Source organism: Trachemys scripta, chromosome 23, assembly GCF_013100865.1.
Source record: "Trachemys scripta elegans isolate TJP31775 chromosome 23, CAS_Tse_1.0, whole genome shotgun sequence".
NCBI classification, from domain to species: domain Eukaryota; kingdom Metazoa; phylum Chordata; order Testudines; family Emydidae; genus Trachemys; species Trachemys scripta.
This window is the reverse complement of record NC_048320.1, coordinates 9,564,478-9,576,856: the sequence shown is the minus strand read 5'-3', so window position 1 is coordinate 9,576,856 and position 12,379 is coordinate 9,564,478. Positions and strand designations below refer to the sequence as shown.

At 49.9% G+C, this 12,379-nt stretch overlaps 1 long non-coding RNA gene across 1 annotated transcript; it reads right to left on the bottom strand.

The window, feature by feature from the left end:
* Window positions 1–6,221: 6,221 nt before the first annotated feature.
* On the bottom strand, window positions 6,222–10,815 carry LOC117869267. Its single transcript, XR_004643796.1, has 2 exons — window positions 10,147–10,815; window positions 6,222–7,786 (listed from the first exon to the last, which is right to left on the bottom strand). It is a non-coding gene; the product is annotated as an uncharacterized LOC117869267 (long non-coding RNA).
* Between the last annotated feature and the right edge of the window lie 1,564 nt (window positions 10,816–12,379).

Sequence of the window (12,379 nt, the reverse complement as noted above, 5' to 3'; positions counted from 1 at the left end):
TTAAGAGCGAAGGTCCTGCCACGTGTTCCTGGAGGGGCAGTTTTCTCTCGTTGCACAACAAAGACATTGACCTAAACGAAGATCTCAGTGTTACAACAGTTCAGCTTTTTGGACTCCCTGAGAGCTGTGCACGGGGTCCGGGGGGTACCAGAATTCGCCCAGAATCTGTTGGATTTTCCCTTTTGTCACTGACTCCAGGTTAGGACCGAGGTCACTGGAACGCTCGCCAAGGTTTACAAGCTAGGCCCAGTTTGGAGTGAGCCCGGGGGACTGGTCTGGTGCGGGAGATTGCCCTGAAGTAGCACAACGGTCACTCTTTCCACCCAAAGCAGAGCGGCCCATGACAATTGCAGCCGCGCTGCTCATTGAGATTTGTTAGAACCTGGATCTCAAAGCAACAAACGAGGAGGGGAGGGGAAGAGGGGCTGCGCGTGAACCTGTCAGCCCTGAAGCAGAAGAATCCACTGTGCTGGACTGTGTGCAGTGAAAGAACTGGGTTCTTCCATAGCTCTATGCACCCCTTGCTTCAATAGGGTTCACATATATTGTGTGTGTATCAGCTGTGCGCGTGAGCTCTGGGGTTTGGGGGGCAAGGCTCACGTAAAATGGTGCCTGGCTTTATAGAGTCTTCTCTGTATCCCAGGCGAGAGAGAGAGAGAAGCACGTTCCAGCCGGGATGAGTCCCGGTTAGATTACTCCTCTGCAGGGGCTGCTTTGGCAGATTCTGCTCTGGTTGGGGTTTGACCCTGACGGAGTCAATGCAAATAATTAATATTGTTAAATAACATTCTGGTGCCTTTCGAGTGCGGCTCTCAAAGGGCTTTGCAAATCTTAATTGTTTAAACTGGGCATCCATTTCACAGATGGATAAAATGAGGCAAGGAGAGGTTAAGTTACTTGCTCAAGGTCACCCACCAAGGCAATGGCAGAGCTAGGGATAGAACCTCGGCGTTCTCACTCCCAGTCCCCTGCTCTAACCACTGGATAACGCTCCCAATTGGAGCTGAGAGCAGAATCGAGGGGGCCCTGGCTCCCAGTCCTCTTGTTCTAGCCACCCAGAGCCACAAATAGAACCCAGCATCCTGGCTCCCAATTCCCTCACTCGAACGCCCACTTCCACACGCAGCTGAGAATAGAACCCAGGAGCCTGCCTCCCAGGCCCCTGTTCTAACCACCAGCCCACAGTCCCCTCCCTCTAAAGCAAGTTTGGTCCTTCATAGATGAGAACTTCTTGGCTCCCCTTAAGCCATTATTTTTACCAGTGCCTCTCAGTGCATCCCTCCCCCTCCCTTTAATCCTCTAAATGCATAGTCCCAGCCTTATGTGGTGAGGCAGGAATTGTGCTGGATCAGGACATTGGCAGGAGCTGACGGGGGGGCTGCCCCAGCTCATGAAATCACGTCTGAGCGGAGCAGTGCTCTTCCCGGTGACTGAGGGAAACGAAATGATAGATTGCCGTCTCCTGAAGGCTGCAATTTCGTTCTCCCATTGCGATATTCCCCAGCAGTTAATAAGCACCCTGCCTACTCGGAGGAGGCTGCCGTGGCTGGGGAATATGTAAACCCAGCAAGACTCGAGCTTTCTAGGATTCCAGGGAAGGAGCCCACAAAGACCCGTGACTGGTCAGGAGCTGGGCCAACCCTGACCCAAAGAAATGGAACTTAATTCAGTGTTATTCATGGCCAAGGCCGTGTTCTCGCACGGGGCCCGATTCATCTGCAAACGCTGGGTGAGCTGGTCTTTGAAGCACTGCAGTGCACTGGGCACTTCCCTGGCCATGGCTGGTTCGGGTCCCTGTTCTAACCAGGCCTTTGGGTGTTCTGATCGATGCTCACAGACCCCTGGGTGTTTGCCTTGTTTTGAGAGACCTGGGGGAAATCCTGACTCTGCCGAAGTCGATGACAAAACTCTATGGACTTCAGAGGGGCCAGGATTTCACCCTCACTGTGTTGTTTTTGTAGTGTTGCTGACTCTTGACTCTCATGATCTTTGGGGGTTTTCTTCAAGACCCAGCTCCTGGAGTCAGTAGAGCTGGGAGGGGCGCGATTTTCCCGTCCCTGGAAAATTGTCAAGATTTAATTTTTTTTCTTCATGGGAACAAAACCAAGCCCTTTTTGGCCTTAAACCTGAGAGTGAACAAGGGCTGCCTCTCTAGCCCAGTGGTTGGGGCACTGAGCAGGCACGTGGGAGCCCTAATCCCAGGCTATAGAGTCAGTCTCTTCTGATGGAGCTGTTCCACTTTGTACACATAATTAAATATTCACTGGGGTCAGAGAGAGATTGACTCAGAGACAAGGTAGAACAGATCCAACAAGAGAAATCTCCATAGCCAGGCTAGCTAGTAACTCAGGGGTGGGGGCACTCAGGGTGAAGGTCCTGCTCTGAATTTCCGGGGGCACTCCCTAACCTCTAGGCGCTTGTCTATTCTAGGGGCTCTCTGGCTGGTTTTGACCAGAATTTTCATCCTGGACCTGAGCAACTTTCCTAATTAAAGTTTCATCAAAACCAGCCCTTTCCAGAGAAAAGTCTTAGTTTTGACAAACCACCATTTTCTGATGGAAAAACCATTTCATGGACAAATTCCCGACCAGCTCTAGTGAGAACAAGAAAAAGGAAGGTCCTAGCCCTTGTGGCTGCAGAGAAAAGCTGGAAAGCGTGAGTCCTAAAGGCTTCAGAAATGGAAGGTGAATAAAAAGAATGAGGGGAAAAAAAGAGATTTTGAAGCCAGCCTTGGGATGTTCTGGGGCATGCTGAATTGTGATTTTTGAACAGATGGGACTGGCAATCAGGTCCATCCCGAGGAGGTTGCGGGGCCTGGGGCGGAAGTGATGAATTTGTCACTTTCGGGACCGACCCGTCAGTTCCAGGACCAACTGCGCTGGCCAATCGCGCTGGCCCACGGGGCCCCCTACAGCGCAGGGCCCGGAGCAGTTGCCTCGATTCACCATACCTAGGGACAGCTCTGCTGGCAAAACCACTTTTGAGGTATGACCGACTGCAGTCTGTGGGGCTCTGAGCACTTTCTACAACATGTGGAAGGAATTCAACTGCCACAGAACTCTCCACTCGCACTGACCTCAAAGCACATTGCAGGGAACACTCAGCTCCTCACAGATCCAGGTCCCATGTCTCCTAGAGAAGGCTGATTTCGTATCCCTTGACCTTTATCCAGATACCCTTCTATCCACACCCACAGAACAGATATCCAGAATGCAAAGGGTCCTGGCTGATATAAAGGAGAATGACTTGTACTTATTGCATTGTACACTGAACTTATGTATTCAGATTTGTCCCAGGCTTCCTGGCTGGGAACAATTGGGGAAGAAGATACAGGCTTTCAGCTGCAGGTGGCCAGCTTGAGTTCTGGGTTTGAGTAACTCCATCCACTAAAACAGTGGCCAGGGCCGGCTTTATGACCCGCGGGGCCTGATTCCAATACCCGGTGGCGGTCCGGGGCTTCGGCGGCACTTCGGCGGCGGGGGGGTCCGCTCCGGATCTTCCATGACACTGAAGGACCCCCCGCCACCGAAATGCGGCCGAAGACCCCTGGAGCAGATCCCCTGCCACCGAAATGCCACTGAAAACCCCCGGAGCGGACCTCCCGCTGCCGAAATACTGCGAAGACCACCGGAGTGGGGCCCTCTTAGGTGCAGGGCCCGATTCCGGGGAATTGGGGAAATCGGCTTAAAGCTGGCCCTGACAGTGGCTTTTTTACTGGTGACCCCTTTCACATAGCAAGTTTCTGAGTGCACCCCCCCCTTATAAATTAAAAATACTTTTTTTTATATATTTAACACCATTATAAATGCGGGGTTTGGGGTGGAGGTTGACATCTCGCGACCCCCCATGTAATAACGTCCCGACCCCCAGTTTGAAAACCCCTGCACTAAAACGAAGGTTTTCTTCTATTGCCTGCTCCCACTAGAGGCCTCGATGCCAACATGCTTAACTTGAAACGAACAAAACCATGTTCATCAAAAGCTGAAAAGTGAAAATTGGATCTAGTTTTAAACCTGGCAGAATTATGCCATCTTCAACATTTTGCATGTGTTTCACTGGGACTTTTTTGACCAGCTCTAGTGCTAATTGTGACATGGATTCCTGTCAGCTCATTCGTGACCCTAGAGAACAAGCAGAACTCCCGCTGAGGTCAATGGAATCGCGCCGCCTAGCAAAGAATATTGCCCTTGGGGCAATGCATGGCTCCAGGTCAAATTCTGCTCTGGATGGTGATCTTATTGGGCTTGCAAAGCCCGTAAGATGGGGCAGACGTAAGCTTTTGGACAGAATTTCCCAATATCTTGGCATAGTTCGGCTCCCACTGAAATCAACTGGAGTCGAAAGTTAGGCCAAGGCTTTTGGAAGCCTCATCTCCTTACCAGCATTTTTGGGAACATTGTTCCGTACAGCGCCGTTCGCTTGTGAGGTTTTTACCCACGAAAGCTTATGCCCAAATAAATCTGTTAGTCTTTAAGGTGCCACCAGACTCCTTGTTCCCCTTGGCTATGCCACGCTCAGACGGCGTCCTTTAGTGCAATGGGCGATGAGAGTCCTTTGGATTTATTTCAGGACTATTCAGAGAATTTGGTTTCCGAGCCAGGGGCGTCCAATTATCGTACTCCCCAGCTCTGCATGATTGACTCGTCACGCAGCTGGCACATCTCAGGATCACCCCACACAGGTTCCGTCTGATGAACTCACCGTCTTCTGTCACATAGGCTTGGTCTACACNAGGGCCAGAGCCTTAGCAGGCATAGATCAATATTGCTCCATTGACTTCATTTACACTGCTGAAGGATCTGGCCCTTACTCCTTTAGGGGAAGAAGTCAAGGATCACGTTTCTAGTTTTGTGGGTCTTGGGCTCAAAAACCACTATCAGCCCACGTGGCGTTGGTTATAATTCTACTTCATTCTCTAAGGCTTGGTCTACACTACCCCCCTAATTCGAACTAAGGTACGCAACTTCAGCTACGTGAATAACGTAGCTGAAGTTCGAAGTACCTTAGTTCGAATTAGTTCGAACTTACCTTGGTCCACACGCGGCAGGCAGGCTCCCCCGTCGACTCCGCGGTACTCCTCTCGGCGAGCTGGAGTACCGCAGTCGACGGCGAGCACTTCCGGGTTCGACTTATCACGTCCAGACTAGACGCGATAAGTCGAACCCAGAAGTTCGATTTCCAGCCGTCGAACTACCGGGTAAGTGTAGCCAAGGCCATAGTTGGCGTCTCCTGGGGACCAAACTCCTCTCTAAAGAAGGCAAGAGACTTACACCATGGAACATTTGAGCCCTTTCGCATTCGGCAGCTGATCAACCGCGACTTTACTGCAGCCGCTGTGCAATCCACCGTTTGGCTGAGGCATGAAACCCAGGTCTTGACCACTTGAGGTCATTAAAAAGCCCATAGCACTTTTCACCGGAGTCAAGGCGTCCTCGCTGTCTTGGCCAAATTCCAACTCCGGTGATTGAGTCTGTCTCCTTAAATCCCCACTCTGATTTCACTGGGTGCGGGAAAGGGTTCGATGATTCCTGAAGAAAAAAGGCCACAAAATGCCATGCTGTGAGCCACCTTCCACCCAAACTGCAGCTGCAGGTTAGAGCTGCGTCAGGGGAATGCGTCTTGTATGTGGCGTATCGTCTGCAAAGAGAATTGGGGTTCTGGCTGAAAGGCGCTAATGCAATAATACCGAGTACTTATCCTCTGCTTAGTGCTTGACAAACATTAACGATTTAATCCTTGCACCGCGGTTGGCTCTTTGAAGGGGAGTCGGGGCCAGGCTACCCAGGACACCTTGTCTCTAGCAGCTAAGCACCTCTCCCCTTCCCCCCAAATTCATCATGAAGAAACTGAAGCAGAGAGGGTCTGGAGCTGATTCACCAAGTTCTTAAGCACCTGCACACAGTCCAGCCCTCTTCAGCTAAGCACTTCAAGCCTGCACTTAAAATTAAGCCTGTGCTTAAATCCCATTGAAGTCAATGTGATTAATCGGATGCTTAAAGTTACGCACATGCTTAAGTGCTTTGCTGGATCAGACCCAGAGCACTCAGCACCTTGCAGGATTCAACCCTCCTTGACTTGCCCAAGACGGGAGAGGGAGTATTGGTGGCAGCGCTGGGTTATAATTCAGGCATTCCTGGTCTTGGGGTTTGTGCTCCTACCACTAGTCAACACCTCTCCCAAAGTAATAATACGGTAATATTGGTGTTGGGAATTATTATTAATTGCTGAATATTCTTTTTTTATTTGTTGACTCCAATCACCTTACTATGCTGCTAGGGAGGAAAACGCATCTAACAGCTGTAGTGCCAGATGGAATTTCAGACATGACATGCCGTGCAGGGGATGGACCGTGCATAACTGCCTGATGTGCCCCGTTCGTGTCATTATTTTACAGATGTGTCCAATGAGCTCTCCGGAAATTTGCCCAGAGTTGTGAGACTAGAGTTCTGTGAGAGGCACGTTGGGAATACCCAGAAGGATAGTTCGGTTGCATAGAGTCCTGGGGAGTGCTAGCTGAGGAAACTTTGTGCCTGTTTAGACAGCACGGATGCATAAGACACCCTTACAAACCAGCTACCAACATTACAGGTTGCAATGCAGTGGGGAGAGCAACCTCCGCAGGCCTGCGACTTCCCCTCCTGCACAGGTAGGAGGGCAAGGACGAGGAGTGGGCAGAGCCTTGGCTTCATCCCCATTGTGCTGGCCACCTCTGGATGAAATAAACTGCACTGGAGCAACTTCACAGAGCAAAGGGGAAGCACTGACTGAACTGTGACTCTCGGGGTCACAGTCCGGCTCCTGGAGCGGTATAACTCCATGTCCTTTATTCAGCGTGCCCAGTACTTACGAACCCTATTTTCAAACTAAAGTTGGGTACCAGATACGCATTTAGGCATCTGACTGCTAACTTAGGTGCCTACATCAGCATTTATAATAGGGCTGGTGGAAAATTTTCCTCCGAACTTGCTTTTTGACGGGGAATTGCGTTTTGGAGGAGGGAAAAGCGAAAAGCGTGTCGGCTCTCGGTGGAAAAGTTTGTTTTCTTTATCAAAATGTTTCTGATGAAAACCAAAAGTTTTTATCCCAAAACTTTCAGTATTCAGACAAAATCTTTTGGTTTTCAGGTTTTCACTGAAAGCTCGAAAATTTGCATGGAAAATTTTGACGAAAAGGGAAGTTTTTTTTGTTGTAGTTGAATATTTCCATGGGGTGGGAAAAAGATTTGGGACCGACTCTAATTTATGGCCTGATTTTCTCTGTGGTGCTGAGCATCCCCCCCGCCCCGTTCAGTGCAGTCAAGGGGAGCTGCAGGTGCTCACCACTTGGGGAAGAAACAGGCCATAACTGCCTGATGTAGGTATTTTGTTCCCTAAACACACCCGATGGCTGCAATCCTCAGATTTGTTAGGTACCTAAATAAATGACCTGATTTCTAAGGTGCTGCGCACCTGCAGTCCCTGCTGATGTCACTAGGAGCTGTGGCAGGCCCCTGGAGATTCTCCAGGTATTTGCTGCTAGATGCTGGAGCAGAGAAGGTGACATCCTTTTAGCAGAGCGGTGGGACATCTGTACAGGAATGCACTGGGAAGGCTCTTCCGAGGGAGGGAATTCCTGTGGAGCAGCTGCATATGCTGCAGTTTGACAGGTCTGAGGCCGTAAATCCTGCAGCTGAATTTGAACTGGAGCGAGCGCACTGGCATCTCTCGAAACTGCTCTGTCGCTGAAGGGGATCATTTACATCGCTTGCCACCCACGATGTATGATGTCAAAGGCATTGTCCAGGTTCCTGTGGAAACATTAAAAGACACACGGGGAGTGGTTTTCTTTTTGTTGCCAATTACAGATTAGCTGAGTTGCATTTGCAGGTAAGTGCAGGCTCCCGAGGGCGAGAGAGCCCCAAGGACTGAATACAATGGAGCTTGGGGACTTTGGTGGTGTAACCCACTGCTGAGTGTCCGTTGTCCCACCCCTCGATGTGCCTGATCCTCAGCAGAGATCAGTCTCTTACTGCTCTCAGCTACAGCATCTCATCTTTTGCTCATGCTTTTAGCTCTGGAGGTTCTCCAGTTTAATCCCCAGTTGTCAGTCGTGACAGTAGCCACCATTATTGACTAAAGTAGGAGCTTTGTGGACAACCTGCCTATGCCCTGGTGCCTACAGAAGGGTGAGGCAGCTGGTGTGCTGGGCCCACTGCTTATTACGGTAACCATAACGGTCTCACAGCTCTGGTTGGGCTTCCCCCTCTCTGTCTCATCCGCCTGTCACCTCTTGCCTTCTACTTAGATTGTAAACTCTGGGGTAGGGACTGTCTCTGTGCCCGATTGAGGGGTTTCCAGGCACTTCCATAATACAGATAATAAACAGGCAGGCTCGGAGTCTACATCAGGTAGGATGAATGTGGTAAGGTTGCACTTTCAGGTGCATTTGTGTGCATCGCGGTACCAGCAAACAGCCAGTTAGTTGGATCTCGGGAAGAGATTTAATATAGGTACCTGCAGTGCTGTATCCTTGGCCCAGCTAGAAGTGGGACAGTGACTGGATAGGTCAATCTCAGGAGTATGTCCAAGCCTTGTGCTTTGGTAGGGACAATGTATTGGGGGGAGGGATAGCTCAGTGGTTTGAGCATTGCCCTGCTAAACCCAGGGTTGTGAGTTCAGTCCTTGAGGGGGCTACTTAAGGATCTGGGGCAAAAATCAGTACTTGGTCCTGCTAGTAAAGGCAGGGGGCTGGACTCAATGACCTTTCAGGGTCCCTTCCAGTTCTAGGAGATAGGATATCTCCATATATTATTATTGCATTCTAAGTCCACCCCCTTGCAAGAGGGAGGGGGATATATTTCTCATAGGCTTTTTCATGCTGTATAGTGCACTTGCTGAATGGCATATTGTCCCCCGAGATGGAACATACCATTGTAGCAAATTCTCATTGTACCCACTGTAGTGCTTATCGCCTGTTCCTTGACTTAATATTTAACTCCATCCCCTACATGCTTTCTCACTATCAGGTGTGTTACCAGTATCATGGAAAGACACCAAATGAGACCAGGACCCCCTAGTGCTAGGCGCTGTACATACACAGTGAGAGACAGTCCCTGCCCCAAAGAGCTTATAATCTAAATAGGCAAGAAACAGAACATTATCATTTCCGTGGTACCAATGAGGAACTGAAGCACAGCAAAATTAAGTGACTTGCCCAAGGCCAGGCAGTGGCAGAGCCAGAAACTGCACTCAGATCTCCTCAGCCTCAGGACAGAATGGCGGGCTTCCTCTCGCCTTATTGTGTATGCTGTTCATGTTGCCAGATCTAGGCTGTAGAATCGTATTTCCCTTCCCCGTACAGATAACAGAATCGACTCTAGTCCTACTGGTAACTGAGAACAAGTAATATATATGTAATGTAATATAACAAGTGTGGAGGGAGTCTGCTGAGATTGGCATCTCAATGATCTTACTAGGGTTGGTTGAAAACTTTTTATTTTTTTGTAATGAAAAAAAAGTTTTCAACAAAAGGACAATTTTTGCAGGAAGTGCCTCTCCTGGAATTTGTTTGATGTTACGTTGGAAAGCTGAAATTTTTCAGCCAAAAAACTGATTTATTTTTAATTATTTTTGGCTGGAAATATTTGCGTTTTAGTTGTGAAAAATTAGGGGTAGGGAGGGAAATCAATTTTCTTGGTTTTGGTTTTTTGATGAAAAGCCGAAATTTTTCATGAGAAGGAACAAACCCAACACATTTTCTGACCGGTTCTAAATTTTATATATGATCAACTTCGTGACCCAGAAGGAGACAGGGAGATCAAGACCCAAGCTCGTCATGGAAAAATCTGGGAGGAAGAAAAGCCCTGATAGTGATTAGTTTGCTATTCAGTCCCATCATGCAGTGAAACAAGGGGCTGATATGCCCAGGACCAGGCAGGATCTACTCTGTGGCAAGGTGGGGGCAGGAACTGGGCTCCCCCTGACAGATAGATTAACGAGACAGGCAGAGGCAAGTGGATGGATGAAAGCACTACATTTGTAAGCGTAGCAAATCCCGAAAAGCTTTGATAATTCCCCTCCCCCCACACCCTGCAATCTCTTTGAAATTTCACCGGACTCTGAATTAAAATTTCTCTACGGACAAGCATTCCCACACAGAGCAGCTCACCTTGCTGTCGTACTCTGGATTAGCAGCTTGTCAAGTAGCTCTCCCGTCATGCACCAGCCGGGTGCAGCACGGGCACTGGTGGCTTGAGGTTCTGCCCCTCATTCGCCCCTGCACAGGTGCCATTCATTCCTTGGCACGCCCCATGGGACTGCCAAGAAAGGGGCTGGCTGCTGCTAATTGAGCATGGACGCCAGTCTAGCTAGGCCTAGGTCTAATCCCATGATTGGTCTGGAGTCTCCAGAAATTAAAGATTAATCTTTAATTAAAAATGATGTCATGTGACTAACTCTCCAGGAATACATCCAACCAAAATTGGCCATCCTAAATTCTAACCTTCAAAGGAGTTCAGTCTCCGTAGCCCATCCAGTCGTTGGCCTAACCACGGACCCTGCCAGCAGTGGGGTGGGTGTAGACCCACTAGGAACGCGGCTGAGATCAGATAGTGACACTGCCGACTCCCTACCCATCCCGGTCTGGATTCAAGCCAGTAAAGAGATGAAAGCTCTTCAAACTCAGTCCCATTCCCCTGAGCCAAGTGGTCCCTCCTTGCTGGAGCTTTCCCTGTGCTTAGAAGGAGGTCTCAGCCAGCTGTTTGTGGTGTCTTTCTCTCTGCTGGGCTCATCTCTGCTTTCATCACTGGTGGTTGGTGCCATACCAGTCCCTTCACCCTCTTTGATTCCGGGGCCTGAGCAGAAGGCTGGTTTAGGGAATGGCTTGTCAAGTCCACCCCCCACCCCTCTCCTCCCCAAGGGCCTTCTGCTTTGTGTCGCTGCGGCGCAGACAGAGTCCAGAGATCAAAGCCCAACCGTCTTTTTTTAGCTCAGGGTGGAATGCACACGGCCTCCTGTACTGGGAGCTGTCGCCAGCTTTAGCAGTGTGTTCCTCTCCGTAACTTGAGCCTCCCCATCCCTGGAGGCGGCTCCAGGATTGATAGGTGACACAGAGCTGTTCTGAGCAGGCAGGCCCTTTGCAACAAGTCTGAGTCTGCACGGAGAGCTTTCCATCAAGGATTTGAAGATGTCTGCGGTTAAGATGGGATGTGCCTTGTAATATTCAGCTTTGGAAGAAGCTACCTGGACGGAATTAACCCTTTGAAGCACATCATCTTTCTTTCCTACTTTATTATTCAAGTTTTAACAATGTGCTCTCTCTTGTTATTGTTTAATCACTGACAGTTTTTCTTTCTTTCGTTCTTTCGTTCTTTCAGATTGGTCCATCTCACAGCCCCCTCCAATGCCTATTCTCAAGCCATGTTGGCTCTTGTAAAATATGGGATGGGGAAGGGGGGAAATCACATGCTAAAATGCCTGTTGATAAGTAGGAGAATTTAAACAGTGGCGTGAGGAGGGAGAATCCAAATACAAAGTGAGAGACAGTCCCTGCCCCGATGAGCTCGCAGTCTAAGTAGACAAGAGAGGGACCTGAGGCACAGAGAGGACAAGTGTCTTGCCCAAGGTCACCCAGCAGTCGAGCTGGGAATAGAAGCCAGATTTCCTGGCACCCAAAGCAGTGCCTTAGCAACTGGACCATACTGCCTTGCTGTAAGTGATAGGATACGTGATGAGAGTGCTAATGGTGCCAGGGACTGGGGTGGTGACTAATGGTGACTACAGTGGTAGAATGATAGTGACAATGGTTGAGTGGGACTATGGAGGCATCGCCAGAGCTGAATGCTCTCCCGTTAGCAGGTGACACATACAGCCTTAACGAGCAGTCTCCTTGCTTGGATTATCAGCAGGGATTGAACCTCAGACTTTCCACACTAAAAGCGTGAGCTGCTGCCACTTGAGCTAAAGGAATAGCTCCAACCGTTGCTCTTCCAGCGGTAGTAGACTCTTATCCTCTCATGTAGGCCCACTACTAGAGAGGGTCGTGACCTCTCTGTTCATGTGGGTTACATTAGCAGCTACCGGGAGGGCAGGGCCGGCTCCAGGCACCAGCGAAGGAAGCAGGTGCTTGGGGCGGCACGTCCGGGTCTTCGGCGGCAATTCGGCGGCGGGTCCCTCAGTCCCTCTCTTCCTCTTTGAGCTGCCGCTGAAGAGGAAGAGAGGGAGCGAAGGACCCGCCGCCGAATTGCCGCAGAAGAATGAAGCAGCTCTATTGAGCTGCTGCCGAACTACCGCCGATCGGCTTTATCTTTTTTTTCTTTTCTTTTTTTCTGCTTTGCCGCTTGGGGCGGCAAAAAAGCTGGAGCCGGCCCTGCGCGTGGGTTAAAGGTGGTCTGAGATCGGGC